Source organism: Staurois parvus, unplaced genomic scaffold, assembly GCF_062004578.1.
Source record: "Staurois parvus isolate SC_StPar_1 unplaced genomic scaffold, SC_StPar_1.0 ptg001328l, whole genome shotgun sequence".
Classification (NCBI taxonomy): domain Eukaryota; kingdom Metazoa; phylum Chordata; class Amphibia; order Anura; family Ranidae; genus Staurois; species Staurois parvus.
Window position 1 is genome coordinate 6,860,623 of NW_028319124.1, and position 20,065 is coordinate 6,880,687.

Genomic DNA, 20,065 nt, shown 5'->3' on the forward strand with positions numbered 1-20,065 from the left:
GCCTGTCCTCCAATGGCTAAGACTTGTGCTGATGCCCCCCTGCACAGCTTCTCACTGGGAAGATCAGTGTATTGCTACTTCTCTGCTGCTTGCTGACACTCCCCCTTACAGTCTCCACCCCCAGCTCTCTATGCCCCTTATGCAGCTGAGAACAGAGGTCATGTGATCACTTAAATTTAAAAAAAACAACTTCTAACGTCACACACCTTTTGCCTCGCATCTCTGATTTACCAGCTCACATAGATCACATATATCTTAAGCACTCCATTGAAGAAGTCTGGAAATAATCATTCTAGAAACTAAACACATCCCTTCATAAGATGCCTGAAAAAGCTGGGTGCTGATTGCATTGTCAGTCACACTGACACAGCTTTACATATCCACCCATAACTGGTACCTGAAGTCTAAACTCCGAGGGCTCTGCTGCAATGACCTGTAACCTCTGGTTCACATATCCACGTTCCTGCGGGCCGCGTTTTGCGCAGGCAGGAGAGCCCGTTCATTTGAATGGACCCCCGTGCCCCGGGACACGCAGGGAAGAAGTCCCTGCACTTCTTTGGAAACCGCAGCCCACACGGGAACCTCGGTTCCCACTGCAGTTGCGATTTCCAGTGATTAGAATTAATGGCACCCGCCTGCGGGTCTTCATTCTTCTGTGTGGGTGGTGCGGCTGTACGGATTTTTGTGCGGATTCGCAGCGGCACCACCCGCACAGATGTGAACCTAGGAGTAGAGGGAGCAATAAAAACTGTCAGGGATTCTAATCCCGCTCCACACTATCCAAAACTGAAAAAAGGTTACCCTCAGCTCAGAGGCGTCCCTAGGGTTGGTGTCACCCGGTGCGATAACACTTGGTGACACCCCCTCCAATGATCCCCGCAGAACGGATCGGATCTGCGGATTGAACATAATGGATCAGAGTCCGATCCATTATCCTCCCCAAACCGCAGATCTGATCCATCCTGCGGGGATCATCGGCATGCAACCTATATGGGGTGACACCGGACCTGCTCCACAAAAAGGTAAGTTGTAAGCAAGCCAACGATCCCCGCAGGATGGATCAGATCTGCGGATTGGGGAGCATAAAGTATCAGACTTTGATCCATTATGTTCAATCCGCAGATCCGATCCATCCTGCGGGGATCGTTGGCTTGCTTACAACTTACCTTTTGGTGGAGCAGGTCCGGTGTCACCCCGTGCGGTAGGTGTCACCCCATGCAGTAGGTGTCACCCCGTGCGGCGCACACCCCCCGCACCTGCCTAGGGACGCCACTGCCTTAGCAATATATTAACTTAAAAAGTACAAAAACAAGGTAACCTGATAAGACTTCTTTTCTGATCTTCTGGAGTTTAATAGACACTAGCTAGATCAAAGCCGAGCACATAAATCCTGAAGATCTGAACTTCAGCTTCCCTTCAGTCTTACACAGTTGTACAGACTTCTCTGCTCTACTGACATGGCTTGATTTCACTGCACACTGAGCTTCTCACAGTGTGCATCACAAGTCAGAGCCCACCTTATTTCCTTGCTGGAGGACGTCAAGCATCTATTCTTTCCTCCCCGGCCTTCCTGTCCCTGGTTCACCCTTTTCATTCATTGGATTTCAGTTTTTCAATCATGAAGGTTCGGCATCACATGTGTGCATTACCTGGAGTGATTTGTGTGCCAACCAAGCCTGCCGAGAGTGCCACTGCTGAGAGACGGACATCCAACCATCAAAGCATTTTGATTTTTGCACAACTCGTCCTAAGAGTCAGCCCACTGCTTGTATCAGAACTGAGGACCTATGAGAGGAGTACTGAGGCAGGGTGCTGTGATCATCTCAGAAGGCCAGCATCCCACAAACACATCTCACCAGCCATTGCATAGGGAAGCACAGAGACCCAGTGATGTCTAAACAAGCTATATAGTGAAAACAGAAAGTTTCCTTTTAAAACTCATCAGCATGTTGATGGGGATGGAAAGACTTCAGCTTCAAAGGAAACCCTGAGGAACTTATCGAGGTGACCCGTCCTTCTGAGAATTGTAGGACCGGCCATGATACTTTGGATCATCCTTCACAAGTACAGAGATGAGGAATTCTAACAGTTTTCTGACATTCACAGCATGCTTGTTCCAGGCATTGAAGCCAAACAACCAGGCACATAGCATGTTCAGAAGACCAACAATGGCCACAAAAGCAGACCCATACTTCTCATGACAGGTAGACTATGAAGGAAACGAATGCATGAAACAATATGGAGATCATTATGGAACACTCTGAAAATGCTATTTGCCTGGCTGTCTCTAGCATCCATACTTTGAAACACCAACTTGAAGCCAGCATGCAGGTTAGAAAGCAGGGATGCACCGATACCATTTTCTGATCGGCCAGTACCGATACTTTCGGTCAAGTACTCGCCGATACCGATTGCCGATACTTTGTGGTGCGATGTGCGTCAATACAAAATGTATGAACACAAATTGCTCCACAAAGAACAGCATGCGATGTGAACAGGAATGCAATTTCTGTCCAATTGCATGCGGTTTCCCCACTGGACAGGAGCGGTGAAGGGAGTTTTCCCACAGCGGAGAGTGGGCATGTGGGGATGTATACCATGGTGGCAGATACTCCATATTCTCAGCGGTAGGAGAGGAGACAAAGACGCCGAGATCTGAAATCCCTGCCGATTTCTCTCCTCACCTTGCAGCAATGACAGTACGGGCAAGACGGCTTCTGATTGGTCAGCACCGTCCATGTGTCCATAACCAAAACAGGAAGTGAGAGGAAATCCATGCAAACTAAGGGAATTCCTTCGGACCCCCCAGATCACCAGAATTAGTGTCCCCATCGGAAGATTTCACCTCTATCACTTTTCTGGGGACAACCCAAAATGTGGGATCTTCTTTCCCCTTCACTTTGGATGATGATGGTAAACAGATCAAACAGAGAGGGGGGATCTCCCCAACAACGGGGGCACAGACAGCAATAAACACTGACAGGGGCTCCAATCATCTCCACTCCATCCAAATCTAAACATTACTTTCCTTTATTTCATTTCTTTTAATATTTAGATTTGTTTTCAGTATTCCTCAGTGATTGTATGACACGGATCTCTTTATGAAGAGTGGAGGAGGGGCGGGGAAGTGATATTTGGGGGATTATAGCTCTGTATTCATTTCCTTTATGATTGGCTGACATCAGGGGGGGTCTGGCACAGCTGCTGGGGGGATTATTGGGGGGTTTCGGCACAGTGCTGGGGTACTACAGATTTAATACATGGAAAGAAATGTGATGTATTCTGTGCAGGCCTGGAAGAGGGGGCAGTTGTAGTAACAGTGGGGGAAGGGCAGAAACACTGGGGGGGGGGGGAATGGGGACAGTTGTAGTAACACTGGGATGGAGAGTAGAAAAACTGGGGGGGGGGGTGGGGGAATTTGTGATAAAACTGGGGGGGGGGCAGAAACACTGGGGTGGAGGGCAGAAACACTGGGGGGGGGATGGGGGAAGTTGTAGTAACACTGGGATGGAGAGTAGAAACACTGGGGGGGATGGGAGAATTTGTGATAAAACTGGGGGAGGGGGCAGAAACACTGGGGGGGGGGGATGTGGGCAGTTGTGGTAAGGGGGGGGGGGGTGGTTGCAGTTGTAGTAACACTGGGAGACAGAAACACGGGGGGGGGGGAGTTGTGGTAATACGGGGAGGGGCAGAAGCACTGGGGGGAGGGAAGAAAGACTGGAGGGAATGGGGGCAGTTGTGGTAAAACTGGGGGGGGAACAGAAACACTGGGGGGGCATGGGGGAAGTTGTAACAGGAGGGGGGCAGAAAGACTCGGTGGGAGGGTGGGTGCAGCTGTATTAACACTGGGGGGTAGAAAAACTGGGGGGGGCAGAAACACTGGGGTGGAGGGCAGAAACACAGGCAGAGATGGGGGTAGTTGCAGTAACACTGGGGATGGGGGGCAGAAACACTGGGGAAGAAGTTGTAACATGGGAGGGCAGAAACACTGAAGGGGGTGTGGAGGCAGTTGTGGTAAGACGGGGGGACAGAAACACTGGGGGGGGGGGGGCAGAAATATTTGGGGGAGATATGGGCAGTTGTGGTAACACTGGGGGGGGGGGGGATGAAAAACTGGAGTGGAGGGCAGAAACACTGGGGGGGGCAGTTGTGGTAAGACGGGGGGGACAGAAACACTGGGGGGGGGGCAGAAATATTTGGGGGAGATATGGGCAGTTGTGGTAACACTGGAGGGGGGGGCAGAAAAACTGGAGTGGAGGGCAGAAACACTGGGGGGGTGGGGGCAGTTGTGGTAAGACAGGGGGGACAGAAACACTGGGGGGGCAGAAATATTTGGGGTAGATGGGGCAGTTGTGGTAACACGGGGGGGCAGAAACACTGGGGGGGGGGTGGGGGCAGTTGTGGTAACATGGGGGGGGGAGAAACACTGGGGGGGATGGGGGCAGTTGTAATAACACTGGGGATGGGGGGCAGAAACACTGGGGGGGGTGTAGGCAGTTGTGGTAAGACGGGGGGGACAGAAACACTGGGGGGGGGGGCAGAAATATTTGGGGGAGAATTGGGCAGTTGTGGTAACACTGGGGGGGGGCAGAAAAACTGGAGTGGAGGGCAGAAACACTGGGGGGGGGGCAGTTGTGGTAAGACGGGGGACAGAAACACTGGGGGGGCAGAAATATTTGGGGGAGATGGGGCAGTTGTGGTAACACAGGGGGGGCAGAAACACTGGGGGGGCAGTTGTGGTAACACTGAGGGGGCATAAACACTGGGGGGGCAGTTGTAACATGGGGAGGGGGGCAAAACACTGGGGTGAGGGCAGAAACACTGGGGGGATGGAGGCAGTTGTGGTAGCACTGGGGGGCAGAAACACTGGGGGGGATGGGTCAGTTGTGGTAACATGAGTGGGGCAGAAATACTAGGAGGAGGGTGGGGGCAATTGTAGTACCACTGGGGGTGGAGTTGTGGTAACACGGGGGGGAGGAACACTGGAGTGGAGGGAAGAAACACAGCTGGATGTGGGCAGTTGTGGTAACACGGGGGGGGGCAGAAACACTGGGGTGGAAGACAGAAACACTGGGGGGATGGGGGCAGTTGTAAAACTGGGGGGCAGAAACACTTGGGGGGCATGTGGGAAGTTGTGGTAACACGGGAGGCAGAAAGACTGGGGTGGAGGGCAGAAACACTGGGGGGATGTGAGCAGCTGTGGTAACACTGGGGGGGGGGGGCAGAAACACTGGGGGGATGTGGGCAGCTGTGGTAACACTGGGGGGGGAACAGAAACACTGGGGGGGCATGGGGGAATTTGTAACAGGAGGGGGGCAGAAAGACTCAGTGGGAGGGTGGGGGCAGTTGTATTGACACTGGGGGGTAGAAAAACTGGGGGGGGGGCAGAAACACTGGGGTGGAGGGCAGAAACACAGGCAGAGATGGGGGCAGTTGCGGACAACACTGGGGGGGGGGGCAGAAACACTGAGGGGAGATGGGGGCAGTTGTGGTAACACTGGGGGGGCAGAAACACTGGGGGGGGGGGAAGTTGTGGTAACATGGGGGGCAGAAACACTAGGGGGGATGGGGGCAGTTGTGGTAACACTGGGGATGGGGGGCAGAAACACTGGGGAAGAAGTTGTAACATGGGGGGGCAGAAACACTGGGGGGGTGGGGGCAGTTGTGGTAAGACGGGGGGACAGAAACACTGGGGGGGGGCAGAAATATTTGGGGGAGATGGGGCAGTTGTGGTAACACTGGGGGGGCAGTTGTGGTGAGGGGGCAAAACACTAGGGTGGAGGGCAGGAACACTGGGGGGATGGGAGCAGTTGTGGAAACATGGGGGGCAGAAATACTGGGGGGAGGGTGGGGGCAGCTGAAGTAACACTGGGGGGGGCAGAAACACTGGGGGGAGTTGTGGTAACATAAGGGGGGGGCAGAAACACTGTGGTGGAGGGAATAACACTGGGGTGGGGGATGGGGGCAGTTGTGGTAACACTGGGGGGGGGGGGGCAGAAAAACTGGGGGGGGCAGATGTAGTAACTCTGGGGGGGCAGTTGTGGTAACATGGGGGGAAAGACGGGGGTGAGGGTGGGGGCAGTAGTAGTAATACTGGGGGGGGCAGAAACACTGGGGGGGGATGGGGGCAGTTGTGGTAACATGGGGGGAAAGACGGGGGTGAGGGTGGGGGCAGTAGTAGTAATACTGGGGGGGGGCAGAAACACTGGGGGGGGATGGGGGCAGTTGTGGTAATATGGGGGGACAGAAACACTGGGGGGGCAGAAATATTTGGGTAGTTGTGGTAACACTGGGGGGGCAGAAACACTGGGGGGCAGTTGTGGTAACACTGGGGGGGGGGGCAGAAACACTGGGGGGAAGTTGTGGTAACATGAGGGGGGGCAGAAATACTGGGGGGGATGGGGCAGATGTAGTAACTCTGGGGGGGGCAGTTGTGGTAACATGGGAAAGACTGGGGTGAGGGTGGGGGCAGCAGTAGTAATACTGGGGGGGGGCAGAAACACTGGGGGGGATGGGGGAAGTTGTGGTAACACGGGGGGGCACTTGAGGTGACGCTGAGAGGGGGGGCAGTTGAGGTAAGGGGGGTGACAGGCGATGGTGGAGGTCCAGGTACGCCCCCTCCATCATTTATTAGTCTCTCGATAAATCCCCCCCCCCCCACGTCATCCAGCACTCCCTCAGCCTCTTCCTCCTCCCCACCCCCGGCCTTCTCCTCACCTCCTCAGTTGGGCTCCCCCGGTCGCCATCTTGCCCCCCCCGGACCCCGTTTCTCTCAGCTCCCGTCTGTCTCCGCTCCATCCTTCTTCCGCCTCCGATTCCTCTCTGTGACATCAGAAGATGGCCGCCGAAGGAAAGGAAAGCGATGTTTATGAAGGAAGGGAGACATCTCTGGCAGGGAGCGGTATTACCGCCATGGAACACATACACGCACAGTAAAATCTAGTGGCGGAATTTAGAAAAACCCACTAAAGTCACCACAACACTGATTAATTCTATGTAAAAATCAATAAAACGATATCAGATTTATTTTGGTTGTCACTCAAAATATGTAGGCCAGAAAAGTGAGGTGGAAGGCTATGATAGGCAGGCAGGGCAATTAGCTCCACCTCCAGGCTGTGATTGGCAGTGATTAGCTCCACCTCCAGGCTATGATAGGCAGTGATTAGCTCCGCCTCAGGCTGTGATTGGCAGAGTGTTTAGCTCCGCCTCCAGGCTGCCTCTGACCTCATTTCCTGTGACCTCACTTCCTCTGACCCCTCTTCCTGTCTGGTTGCCTAGCGATACGCATCAGCAGAGAGAGTCTCCTGCCACTGACTGCGATTCTTAGCATTTCGATTCATTTCTATTGCTGATATCATTATCAGGTTATTTTTTATTCTATTAGTGGGAAATTTTTAGATTTTTAGCCACTTTAAGGTCATCCAGAGCAATCAGGATGCCACGGCCTTCACGACGCCCATCCCGTGGAAGGTCTTCACATCAGGAGGACGGAGGGTCTCCGATCGCCCATCGGACGAGGTCCAGGGTCCAACATCATCGGAGAGGGGAGGAGGCCTCCACCCACCGCAGCCGTTCACCAAGAGAGCGTGCCCGGGCCCCTGAGCACCCCCCACCTCCGGCCATGGAGCAGCGTGCCCGGGCCCCTGAGCACCCCCCACCTCCGGCCATGGAGCAGTGTGCCCGGGTCCCTGAGCACCCCCCACCTCCGGCCATGGAGCAGCGTGCCCGGGCCCCTGAGCACCCCCCACCTCCAGCCATGGAGCAGCGCGTCGAGGAGGAGGTAATTCTCTGTCCCATCTGTTTGGCAGGTTATGAAGATGGAGAGGACACGACCATCCTGGCCTGCGCTCACGAGTTCCACACCAGCTGTATCCACCGATGGCTTGAAGAGAGCGCCACCTGTCCAATCTGCAGGACTGCTATTCCCAACCAGCAGGACGACCAGCCACTCCTCCCTGAGGACATACAAGAAGACGAGATTGAAGACATCCAGTTTGGATTTGTAATTGATGAAAATGGTGAGGTATACTTGCATGTCATTGTATTACTCAGGGAGGAGGTAATGTAAATGGGAACTGTTATTGTGTATATATATTTTTAAATTCTTTATATATTATTTTTAATATTAATATTATATATGTTACATGTTTAGCTGTTTTATCCTTGTTTTAGTAGTTATTGTATTAATGCTTTGAGAAAAGAAAAAAAAAAAAACCCAAAAAAATTTTAGATGATGATTTTAAAAGTTTTAGATGTTTTACGATTATAGTAGTTAACCACTTCCTGTCCGGACACTTTTACTTTCTTCCTGTCCAGGGCAATTTTCAGCTTTCAGCGCTATCACACTTTGAATGACAATTGCGCGGTCATGCAATACTGTACCCATATGAATTTTTTACCATTTTTTTGAGACAGATAAAGCTTTATTTTGGTGGTATTTATTCACCGCTGGGATTTTTATTTTTTTTACTATGTAAATGAAAAAGTCCAAAAATTTTGAAAAAAAGTGTTTTTTTTTATAAAATTTTGCAAATAAATAATATTTCATCCTAAATCTTGGCCAAAATTTATTCCGTTATTTTTTTAGTAAAAAAAAAAATCCAAATTAGTTTATAACCAAACATTATAATTTTTAAACATTTTTTTTTACATTTTTATTTTATTTTTTTTTATATTATTTTTTTTTTTTATTTTTTATTTTTACATACTGTCACCCTAGCAGTACAGTGTCACCATGGTGACACTGTACTACTTGTGGGGGGTGATGAAGATTTTTTTTTTTTTTTTTACACTGATTGCTTTTACACCCATATAGGATGTAAAAGCAATCATTTCTCTTTCTCTCTGTCTGCATTCTTGCAGTCATTGAGAAATACTGAGTGAGCTGTGATTGGTCACAGCTTGTCACATGGTACAAGGCTGTTGTGAATAGCCTTGTACCATGTGACCTCTGTGATCATTCACAGATTTCACACGTAGTAAGCAATGATGTCACAAGTGACATCTTGCTTACTACTTTGCATGTGATCACTGATTCGCCAATCAGTGATCACATGACCGGGACCTCGTACAGAGGTCCCGTCCGACGATCGGTGTTTCACTGTGTCCGGAGGACACAGCGGACACCGGATCGCGGTGGTGCGCGCTCCTAGGGAGCGCGCACAGCTAGAAAAGGCGGGTGCCGTTTAGGAACGGCAACCCGACCTTGGACTGCCACCGCCCTGCCGTTTATAAACAGCAGGCGGACGGCAAGAGGTTAAGGTAACTAATGCTTTGAAAAAAAAAAAAATAATATTATATGTTTTTGGCTGTTTTATGATAGCAGTAGGTATTGTACTAATGTTTTGATAAAAAATGTTTTAGAAAATTAAAAAGTAAAAAAAAAATGTAAACGTTAAAAAACTTGTTACTTTGTTGAGTTGATGTTATATTGTTACTGTGTGTTATTGTTAACCATTGTTTGATTGCAGGAACACCAATCAGCTGCAGCACTGACATGTTTACTCTGACAGCAACAGGGTGTTGCCCTCACAATATACAGGTCAGTCCTTGCAGTGCTGCAGGAGGAGATTTCTCATCCGCAGTTAAAAAAAGAACATATATGCCCAAGCATGGGGGCCGGGGGCGGTCAGTGGGTGGATCGCTCCTATGCTTTGGCATATATTTTTTTCACTTTTCTTCTGGTACAGATTTCTTCATCCACATTGATCCATGTGAATAGAGGAATCTGGTATTTTTTTTTTTAGTATCCTTCTGGTCCTCGGGGCAATATTCCTCCCACTAAAATTAACAATAGGACATGATTTCTCCCACTGACACCAACGATGGGGCACTATTCCTCCCCCCTGACACCTACCATGGGGCACTATTCCTCCCCACTGACACCTACCATGGAGCACTATTCCTCCCCCCTGACACCTACCATGGGGCACTATTCCTCCCCACTGACACCAACGACGGGGCACTATTCCTCCCCACTGGCACCTACCATGGAGCACTATTCCTCCCCCCTGACACCTACCATGGGGCACTATTCCTCCCCACTGACACCAACGACGGGGCACTATTCCTCCCCACTGGCACCAACAACGGGGCACTATTCTTCCCCACTGACACCAACGACGGGGCACTATTCCTCCCCCCTGACACCAACGATGGGGCACTATTCCTCCCCACTGACACCTACCATGGGACACTATTCCTTCCCACTGACACCAACGGTGGGGCACTATTTATCCCACTTTCACTATTGATGAGCGATGTGAATGGAGGAATGTTTTTTTTTTTTAAGGAATTTGTTTCTTTTTTCTGGCCCTTGGGGCAATATTCTTCCCACTGACATTAATAATAGGACATAATTCCTCTCACTGAAACCAGTGATGGAGTAATATTCCTGCAACTGACACCAATGATGGGGAACTATTCCTCCCACTAACACCAACGATGGGGCACTACTACTCCCACTGACACCAATGATGGGGCACTATTCCTCCCCACTGACACCAACGATGAGGAACAATTTCTCCCACTGACACCAATGGTGGTGCACTACTCCTCCCACTGACACCAGCAATAGGGCACTATTCTTCCCCACTGACACCTACCATGGGGCACTATTCCTTCCCACTGACACCAACGGTGGGGCACTATTTATCCCACTTTCACTATTGATGAGCGATGTGAATGGAGGAATGTTTTTTTTTTTTAAGGAATTTGTTTCTTTTTTCTGGCCCTTGGGGCAATATTCTTCCCACTGACATTAATAATAGGACATAATTCCTCTCACTGAAACCAGTGATGGAGTAATATTCCTGCAACAGACACCAATGATGGGGCACTATTCCTGCAACTGACACCAATGATGGGGCACTATTCCTCCCACTGACACCAGTGATGGGGCACTATTCCTCCCACTGATACCAATGATGGGACACTACTCCTCCCACTGATACCAATGATGGGGCACTATTCCTCCCACTGACACCAATCATGGGGCACTACTCCTCCCACTGAAACCAATGATGGGGCACTACTCCTCCCATTAACACCAACGATGGGGCTCTATTCCTCCCACTGACACCAACGATGGCGCTCTATTCCTCCCACTGACACCAATGATGGTGCACATTTCTTCCCACTGATACCAAAGATGGGGCACTACTCCTCCCACTGACACCAATGATGGGGCACTACTCCTCCCACTGACAACAATGATGGGGCACTATTCCTCCCACTGATACCAATGATGGGACACTATTCCTCCCACTGACACCAATGATGGGACACTATTCCTCCCACTGACACCAATGATGGGGCACTATTCCTCCCACTGACACCAATGATGGGGCATTATTCCTCCCACTGACACCAACGATGGGACACTAGTCCTCCTCGCTGACACCAATGATGGGGCCTATTCCTCCCACTGACACCAGCAATGGGGCACTATTCCTTCCACTAACTCAAACGATGGGATACTATTCCTCCCCACTGAAACCACTGATTGGGCAATATACCTCCCAATAACTCCAAAGATGGGGCACTATTTATCCCACTGTCACTATTGATGAGTGATGTGAATGGATTTATTTTTTTTTATGGAATTTGTTTCTTTTTTCTGGCCCTCGGGGCAATATTCTTCTGACTGACATTAATAATGGGACATAATTCCTCTCACTGAAACCAGTGATGGAGCACTATTCCTGCAGCTGACACCAATGATGGGGAACTATTCCTCCCACTAACACCAACGATGGGGCACTACTACTCCCACTGACACCAATGATGGGGCACTATTCCTCCCCACTGACACCAACGATGAGGAACAATATCTCCCACTGACACCAATGGTGGTGCACTACTCCTCCCACTGACACCAGCAATAGGGCACTATTCTTCCCCACTGACACCAACAATGGGGCACTATTCCTCCCCACTGATACCAACAATGGGGCACTATTTATCCCACTGTCACTATTGATGAGCGATGTGAATGGAGGAATTTTTTTTTTTTTAAGGAATTTGTATCTTCTTTCTGGCCCTTGGGGCAATATTCTTCCCACTGACATTAATAATGGGACATAATTCCTCTTACTGAAACCAGTGATGGAGTAAAATTCTTGCAACTGGCACCAATGTTGGGGCACTATTCCTCCCACTGATACCAATGATGGGGCACTATTCCTTCCACTGATACCAATGATGGGACACTACTCCTTCCATTGACACCAATAATGGGGCACGATTCCTCCCACTGATACCAATGATGGGGCACTATTCCTCCCACTGACACAAACAATGGGGCTCTATTCCTCCCACTGACACCAACAATGGGGCTCTATTCCTCCCACTGACACCAATGATGGGGAACTATTTCTCCCACTGACACCAATGATGGTGCAATATTCCTCCCACTGATTCCAATGATGGGGCACTACTCCTGCCATTGACACCAATGATGGGGCACTATTCCTCCCACTGATACCAATGATGGGGCACTATTCCTCCCCACTGACACCAGCAATGGGGCACTATTCCTTCCACTAACTCCAACGATGGGATACTATTCCTCCCCAATGACACCAACGATGGGACTCTATTCCTCCCACTAACACCAAATGATGGGGAACTATTTATCCCACTGATACCAATGATGGGGCACTACTCCTTCCATTGACACCAATGATGGGGTACTATTCCTCCCACTGATACCAAGGATGGGGAACTATTTCTCCCACAGACACCAATGATGGGGCACTAGTCCTCCCATGGACACCAACGATAGGGCAGTATTCCTCCCCGCTGACACCAATGATTGGGCACTATTCCTCCCACTGACACCAGCAATGGGGCACTATTCCTCCCCACTGACACCAACGATGGGACACTATTCCTCCCCACTGACAACAACGATGGGACACTATTCCTCCCCACTGACACCAACGATGGGACACTATTCCTCCGCCACTGACACCAACGATGGGACACTATTCCTCCCCACTGACACCAACGATGGGACACTATTCCTCCCCACTGACACCAACGATGGGACAATATTCCTCCCACTAACTCCAAAGATGGGGCACTATTTATCCCATTGTCACTATTGATGAGCGATGTGAATGGAAGAATTTTATTTTTTAAGGAATTTGTTTCTTTCTTCTGGCCCTTGGGGCAATATTCTTCCCACTGAAATTAATAATGGGACATAATTTCTCTCACTGAAACCAGTGATGGAGCACTATTCCTGCAACTGACATCGATGGTGGGGCACTATTCCTCCCACTAACACCAACGACGGGGAACTATTTCTCCCACTGACACCAACGATAGTGCATTATTCCTCCAACTAATACCAATGATAAAGCACTACTCCTTCCATTGACAACAATGATGGGGCACTATTCCTCCCCAAGATACCAATGATGGGGCATTATTCTTTCCACTGACACCAGTGATGGGGCACTATTCCTCCCACTGATACCAATGATGGGGCACTATTCCTCCCACTGATATCAGTAGGAGGAATAGTGCCCCATCATTGGTATCAGTGGGAGGAATAGTGCCCCATCATTGGTATCAGTGGGAGGAATAGTGCCCCATCACTGGTGTCAGTGGAAGGAATAGTGCCCCATCACTGGTGTCAGTGGAAGGAATAATGCCCCATCATTGGTATCTTGAGGAGGAATAGTGCCCCATCATTGTTGTCAATGGAAGGAGTAGTGCTCCATCATTGGTATTAGTTGGAGGAATAATGCACTATCGTTGGTGTCAGTGGGAGAAATAGTTCCCCGTCGTTGGTGTTAGTGGGAGGAATAGTGCCCCACCATCGATGTCAGTTGCAGGAATAGTGCTCCATCACTGGTATCAGTAGGAGGAATAGTGCCCCATCATTGGTACCAGTGATGGGGCACCATTCCTCCAAATGATACCAATGATGGGGCACTATTCCTCCCACTAATACCAGTGATGGGGCACTATTCCTCCCACTGATACCAAGGATGGGCACTATTCCTCCCACTGATACAAAGGATGGGCACTATTCCTCCCACTGATACCAAGGATGGGCACTATTCCTTCCACTGACACCAATGATGGGGCATTATTCCTCCCATTGACACCAATGATGGAGCCTTATTCCTCCCACTGATACCAATGATGGGGCACTATTCCTCCCACTGATACCAAGGATGGGCACTATTCCTCCCCGCTGACACCAATGATGGGGCACTATTCCTCCCCACTGACACAAACGATGGGGCACGATTTATCCAACTGACACCAATGATGTGGCACTACTCCTCCCACTGAGACCAATGATGGGGCATTATTCCTCTCACTGATACCAATGATGGGCACTATTCCTCCCACTGACAACAATGGGGCACTATTCCTCCCACAGACATCAATGGGGCACTATTCCTCCCACTGACACCAATGATGGGGCACTATTTCTCTAATACCAAAAATAAGGCATTGTTCACTCTCACTGATGCCAGAACATTTCCTCCTCTCACTGGCCACAGTTCGGCCCCTCTATAGTCTGAAGAACAATAAATTGTCCCTTTTATTTAGAGTTTAGCGATCCCTGCTATATACTCTCACCAACTCTCTTAGATGCTTTGCCATGTAAATATTTTAAAGATTTTTAACCTTCACCGTCCTCACTTAGACACTAAAGAGCCATTTACATACCAGTTAGTTCCCTCACGACCCACTCTAACCTAGAGACTTTACAAACACATCGATCACAGTCCCGTTATAAGTCGCTGATCGCTTTCATTACTAGAAAGAAAAATATTCCTGTATACATACTGCTATTAGTAGATGATATCATTTTCACGCAAACCAATTAATATACACTTACTGGGATTTTGTTTACCAAAGAAATGTAACAGAGAACATTTTGGCCTGAATTCATGAAGAAATTTTATTTTTGTTACTTTTTTTTTATGGGATATGTAAAGTAAAAAATATTGTTGTTTTTTGTTTAAATTTTTTTTTTCCATTTATAGTGCAGGAAATTAATAACCCAATAGTGATCAAATATCACCAAAAGAAATCTCTATTTGCATGTAAAGAATTACATAAATTGTATTTATGTACAGCGTTGCATGAAAGTGCAATTGTCACTTAAAGTAGTGCAGCGCCATATAGCAATAAAATGTTCTGGTCATGAAGGGGGGTAAATCTTCCAGAGGGTAAGTGGTTAATGGATACAACATTCTGCATTTACTGGGCTGTTTATTACACCTTTCAAAATCTCCCCTTTTTCAAGGGGCTACAGTCACTGTAATGGGCCTAGCCTGATTCTTTGTCCAGTAACTTCGTATTAACGATACATGCGGTCATGGAACTTTACAGATATTTTAACATACTCTAAGGCACATGTGTCAAACACAAGGCCCACGGGCCATATCCAAGTCCCAGCAGTTGGCAGCACAGAGGACAGGACTCCTCCTACAGACCCTGTGCCTCTCTGTGCAGCCGCAGCACCCCCTCATCTCTGCCTCCCCTGGTCTCAGCATTTAGCAGACTCTGGCAGCTGACTCCAGCCCTCCTCTGGTCCCCCTCCAGACCCTGTACTTTCTACTTCCCAGCACACTTGCCCCCCACTTTTTCCCAGCAGCAGCACAAAATAAGAAAATAAGGGGGGGGGTGCACTGTGATGTAAGGGGGGGTAGAGGGGACCTTGACCTCTGATGGTGGGGGGAGGGGGGGGGCTCATGATATCTGATGTAAGGGGGGGGGGGGGTGCCCTGGATGTCTAGTCTTACAGATACAGTCAGCCCTTTGAGGGAATCCATAACAAAAAAAAGAAGAAGAAGAGAAAGGAGAGGAAAAAAAAGAAAGAAAGAAAAAGAAAAGAAGAAAGAAGAGGAAAAGAAGAAAAAAAATGAAGAAAGAAGAGGAAAAGAAGAAAAAGAAAAGAAAGAAGAAGAAAAGAAGAAAAAGAAAAGAAGAAAGAAGAGGAAAAGAAGAAAAAAGAAGAAAGGAGAGGAAAAGAAGAAAAAATAAGAAAGGAGAGGAAAAGAAGAAAAAGAAAAGAAGAAAGGAGAGGAAAAGAAGAAAAAGAAAAGAAGAAAGAAGAGGAAAAGAAGAAAAAGAAAAGAAGAAAGAAGAGGAAAAGAAGAAAAAGAAAAGAAGAAAGAAGGGGAAAAGAAGAAAGAAAAGAAAGAAGAGGAAAAGAAAAGAAAAAAGTAGAAAAGAGAAGAAAGAAGAGGAAAAGAAGAAAAAGAGAAGAAAGGAGAAAGAAAAAAAAAGAGAAGAAAGAAGAAAGAAAAGAAGCGGAAAAGAAAGAAGAGGAAAAGAAGAAAAAGAGAAGAAAGAAGAAAGAAAAGAAGAGGAAAAGAAGAAAGAAGAGGAAAAGAAGAAAGAAAAGAAAGAAGAGGAAAAGAAGAAAAAAGAGGAAAAGAAGAAAAAAGAGGAAAAGAAGAAAGAAGAGGAAAAGAAGAAAGAAAAGAAGACAGAAGAGGAAAGAAGAAAGAAGAGGAAAGAAGAAAGAAGTAGAAGAAGAGGAAAGAAGAAAGAAGAGGAAAGAAGAGGAAAAGAAGAAAGAAGAAAGAAGAGGAAAGAAGAAAGGAAGAGGAAAAGAAGAAAAGAAGAGGAAAAGAAAAAAGGAAGAGGAAAAGAAGAAAGGAAGAGGAAAAGAAGAAAGAAGAGGAAAAGAAGTAAGAAAAGAAGAAAGAAGAGGAAAAGAAGAAAGAAAAGAAGAAAGAAAAGAAGAAAGAAGAGGAAAAGAAGTAAGAAGAGGAAAAGAAGAAAGAAAAGAAGAAAGAAGAAGAAAAGAAGAAAGAAGAGGAAAAGAAGAAGAAAAGAAGAAAGAAAAGAAGAAGGAAGAGGAAAAGAAGAAAGAAAAGAAGAAAGAAGAGGAAAAGAAGAAAAAAAAAGAAGAAAGAAGAGGAAAAGAAGAAAAAGAAAAGAAAGAAGAAGAAAAGAAGAAAAGGAAAGAAGAAAGAAGAGGAAAAGAAGAAAAAAGAAGAAAGGAGAGGAAAAGAAGAAAAAATAAGAAAGGAGAGGAAAAGAAGAAAAACAAAAGAAGAAAGGAGAGGAAAAGAAGAAAAAGAAAAGAAGAAAGAAGAGGAAAAGAAGAAAAAGAAAAGAAGAAAGAAGAGGAAAAGAAGAAAAAGAAAAGATGAAAGAAGGGGAAAAGAAGAAAGAAAAGAAAGAAGAGGAAAAGAAAAGAAAAAAGTAGAAAAGAGAAGAAAGAAGAGGAAAAGAAGAAAAAGAGAAGAAAGAAGAAAGAAAAAAAAGAGAAGAAAGAAGAAAGAAAAGAAGTGGAAAAGAAAGAAGAGGAAAAGAAGAAAAAGAGAAGAAAGAAGAAAGAAAAGAAGAGGAAAAGAAGAAAGAAGAGGAAAAGAAGAAAGAAAAGAAAGAAGAGGAAAAGCAGAAAAAAGAGGAAAAGAAGAAAGAAGAGGAAAAGAAGAAAGAAGAGGAAAAGAAGAAAGAAAAGAAGAAAGAAGAGGAAAGAAGAAAGAAGAGGAAAGAAGAAAGAAGAAGAAGAGGAAAGAAGAAAGAAGAGGAAAGAAGAGGAAAAGAAGAAAGAAGAGGAAAGAAGAAAGGAAGAGGAAAAGAAGAAAAGAAGAGGAAAAGAAAAAAGGAAGAGGAAAAGAAGAAAGGAAGAGGAAAAGAAGAAAGGAAGAGGAAAAGAAGAAAGAAGAGGAAAAGAAGAAAGAAGAGGAAAAGAAGAAAGAAAAGAAGAAAGAAGAGTAAAAGAAGAAAGAAAAGAAGAAAGAAGAAGAAAAGAAGAAAGAAGAGGAAAAGAAGAAAGAAGAGGAAAAGAAGAAGAAAAAGAAGAAAGAAGAGGAAAAGAAGAAAGAAGAGGAAAAGAAGAAAGAAAAGAAGAAAGAAGAGGAAAAGAAGAAAGAAGAGGAAAAGAAGAAAGAAAAGGAGAAAGAAGAAAGAAGAGGAAAAGAAGAAAGAAAAGAAGAAAGAAGAGGAAAAGAAGAAAGAAGAGGAAAAGAAGAAGAAAAGAAGAAAGAAAAGAAGAAGGAAGAGGAAAAGAAGAAAGAAAAGAAGAAAGAAGAGGAAAAGAAGAAAGAAAAGAAGAAAGAAGAGGAAAAGAAGAAAAAAAAAGAAGAAAGAAGAGGAAAAGAAGAAAAAGAAAAGAAAGAAGAAGAAAAGAAGAAAAAGAAAAGAAGAAAGAAGAGGAAAAGAAGAAAAAAGAAGAAAGGAGAGGAAAAGAAGAAAAAATAAGAAAGGAGAGGAAAAGAAGAAAAACAAAAGAAGAAAGGAGAGGAAAAGAAGAAAAAGAAAAGAAGAAAGAAGAGGAAAAGAAGAAAAAGAAAAGAAGAAAGAAGAGGAAAAGAAGAAAAAGAAAAGATGAAAGCAGGGGAAAAGAAGAAAGAAAAGAAAGAAGAGGAAAAGAAAAGAAAAAAGTAGAAAAGAGAAGAAAGAAGAGGAAAAGAAGAAAAAAGAGAAGAAAGAAGAAAGAAAAAAAAAAAAAAGGAAAAAGAAAGAAAAGAAGTGGAAAAGAAAGAAGAGGAAAAGAAGAAAAAGAGAAGAAAGAAGAAAGAAAAGAAGAGGAAAAGAAGAAAGAAGAGGAAAAGAAGAAAGAAAAGAAAGAAGAGGAAAAGCAGAAAAAAGAGGAAAAGAAGAAAGAAGAGGAAAAGAAGAAAGAAAAGAAGAAAGAAGAGGAAAGAAGAAAGAAGAGGAAAGAAGAAAGAAGAAGAAGAGGAAAGAAGAAAGAAGAGGAAAGAAGAGGAAAAGAAGAAAGAAGAGGAAAGAAGAAAGGAAGAGGAAAAGAAGAAAAGAAGAGGAAAAGAAAAAAGGAAGAGGAAAAGAAGAAAGGAAGAGGAAAAGAAGAAAGGAAGAGGAAAAGAAGAAAGGAAGAGCAAAAGAAGAAGAAGAGGAAAAGAAGAAAGAAGAGGAAAAGAAGAAAGAAAAGAAGAAAGAAGAGGAAAAGAAGAAAGAAGAGGAAAAGAAGAAAGAAAAGAAGAAAGAAGAAGAAAAGAAGAAACAAGAGGAAAAGAAGAAAGAAGAGGAAAAGAAGAAAGAAGAGGAAAAGAAGAAAGAAAAGAAGAAAGAAAAGAAGAAAAGAAGAAAGAAGAGGAAAAGAAGAAAGAAGAGGAAAAGAAGAAAGAAAAGAAGAAAGAAGAGGAAAAGAAGAAAGAAGAGGAAAAGAAGAAAGAAAAGAAGAAAGAAGAGGAAAAGAAGAAAGAAGAGGAAAAGAAGAAAGAAAAGGAGAAAGAAGAAAGAAGAGGAAAAGAAGAAAGAAAAGGAGAAAGAAGAAAGAAGAGGAAAAGAAGAAAGAAAAGAAGAAAGAAGAAAGAAGAGGAAAAGAAGAAAGAAGAGGAAAAGAAGAAAGAAAAGAAGAAAGAAGAGGAAAAGAAGAAAGAAAAGAAGAAAGAAGAGGAAAAGAAGAAAGAAGAGGAAAAGAAGAAAGAAGAGGAAAAGAAGAAAGAAAAGAAGAAAGAAGAGGAAAAGAAGAAAGAAAAGAAGAAAGAAGAGGAAAAGAAGAAAAAAAAAAGAAGAAAGAAAAGGAAAAGAAGAAAAAGAAAAGAAAGAAGAAGAAAAGAAGAAAAAGAAAAGAAGAAAGAAGAGGAAAAGAAGAAAAAAGAAGAAAGGAGAGGAAAAGAAGAAAAAATAAGAAAGGAGAGGAAAAGAAGAAAAACAAAAGAAGAAAGGAGAGGAAAAGAAGAAAAAGAAAAGAAGAAAGAAGAGGAAAAGAAGAAAAAGAAAAGAAGAAAGAAGAGGAAAAGAAGAAAAAGAAAAGATGAAAGAAGGGGAAAAGAAGAAAGAAAAGAAAGAAGAGGAAAAGAAAAGAAAAAAGTAGAAAAGAGAAGAAAGAAGAGGAAAAGAAGAAAAAAGAGAAGAAAGAAGAAAGAAAAAAAAGAGAAGAAAGAAGAAAAGAAGTGGAAAAGAAAGAAGAGGAAAAGAAGAAAAAAGAGAAGTAAGAAGAAAGAAAAAAAAAGAGAAGAAAGAAGAAAGAAAAGAAGTGGAAAAGAAAGAAGAGGAAAAGAAGAAAAAGAGAAGAAAGAAGAAAGAAAAGAAGAGGAAAAGAAGAAAGAAGAGGAAAAGAAGAAAGAAAAGAAAGAAGAGGAAAAGCAGAAAAGAAGAGGAAAAG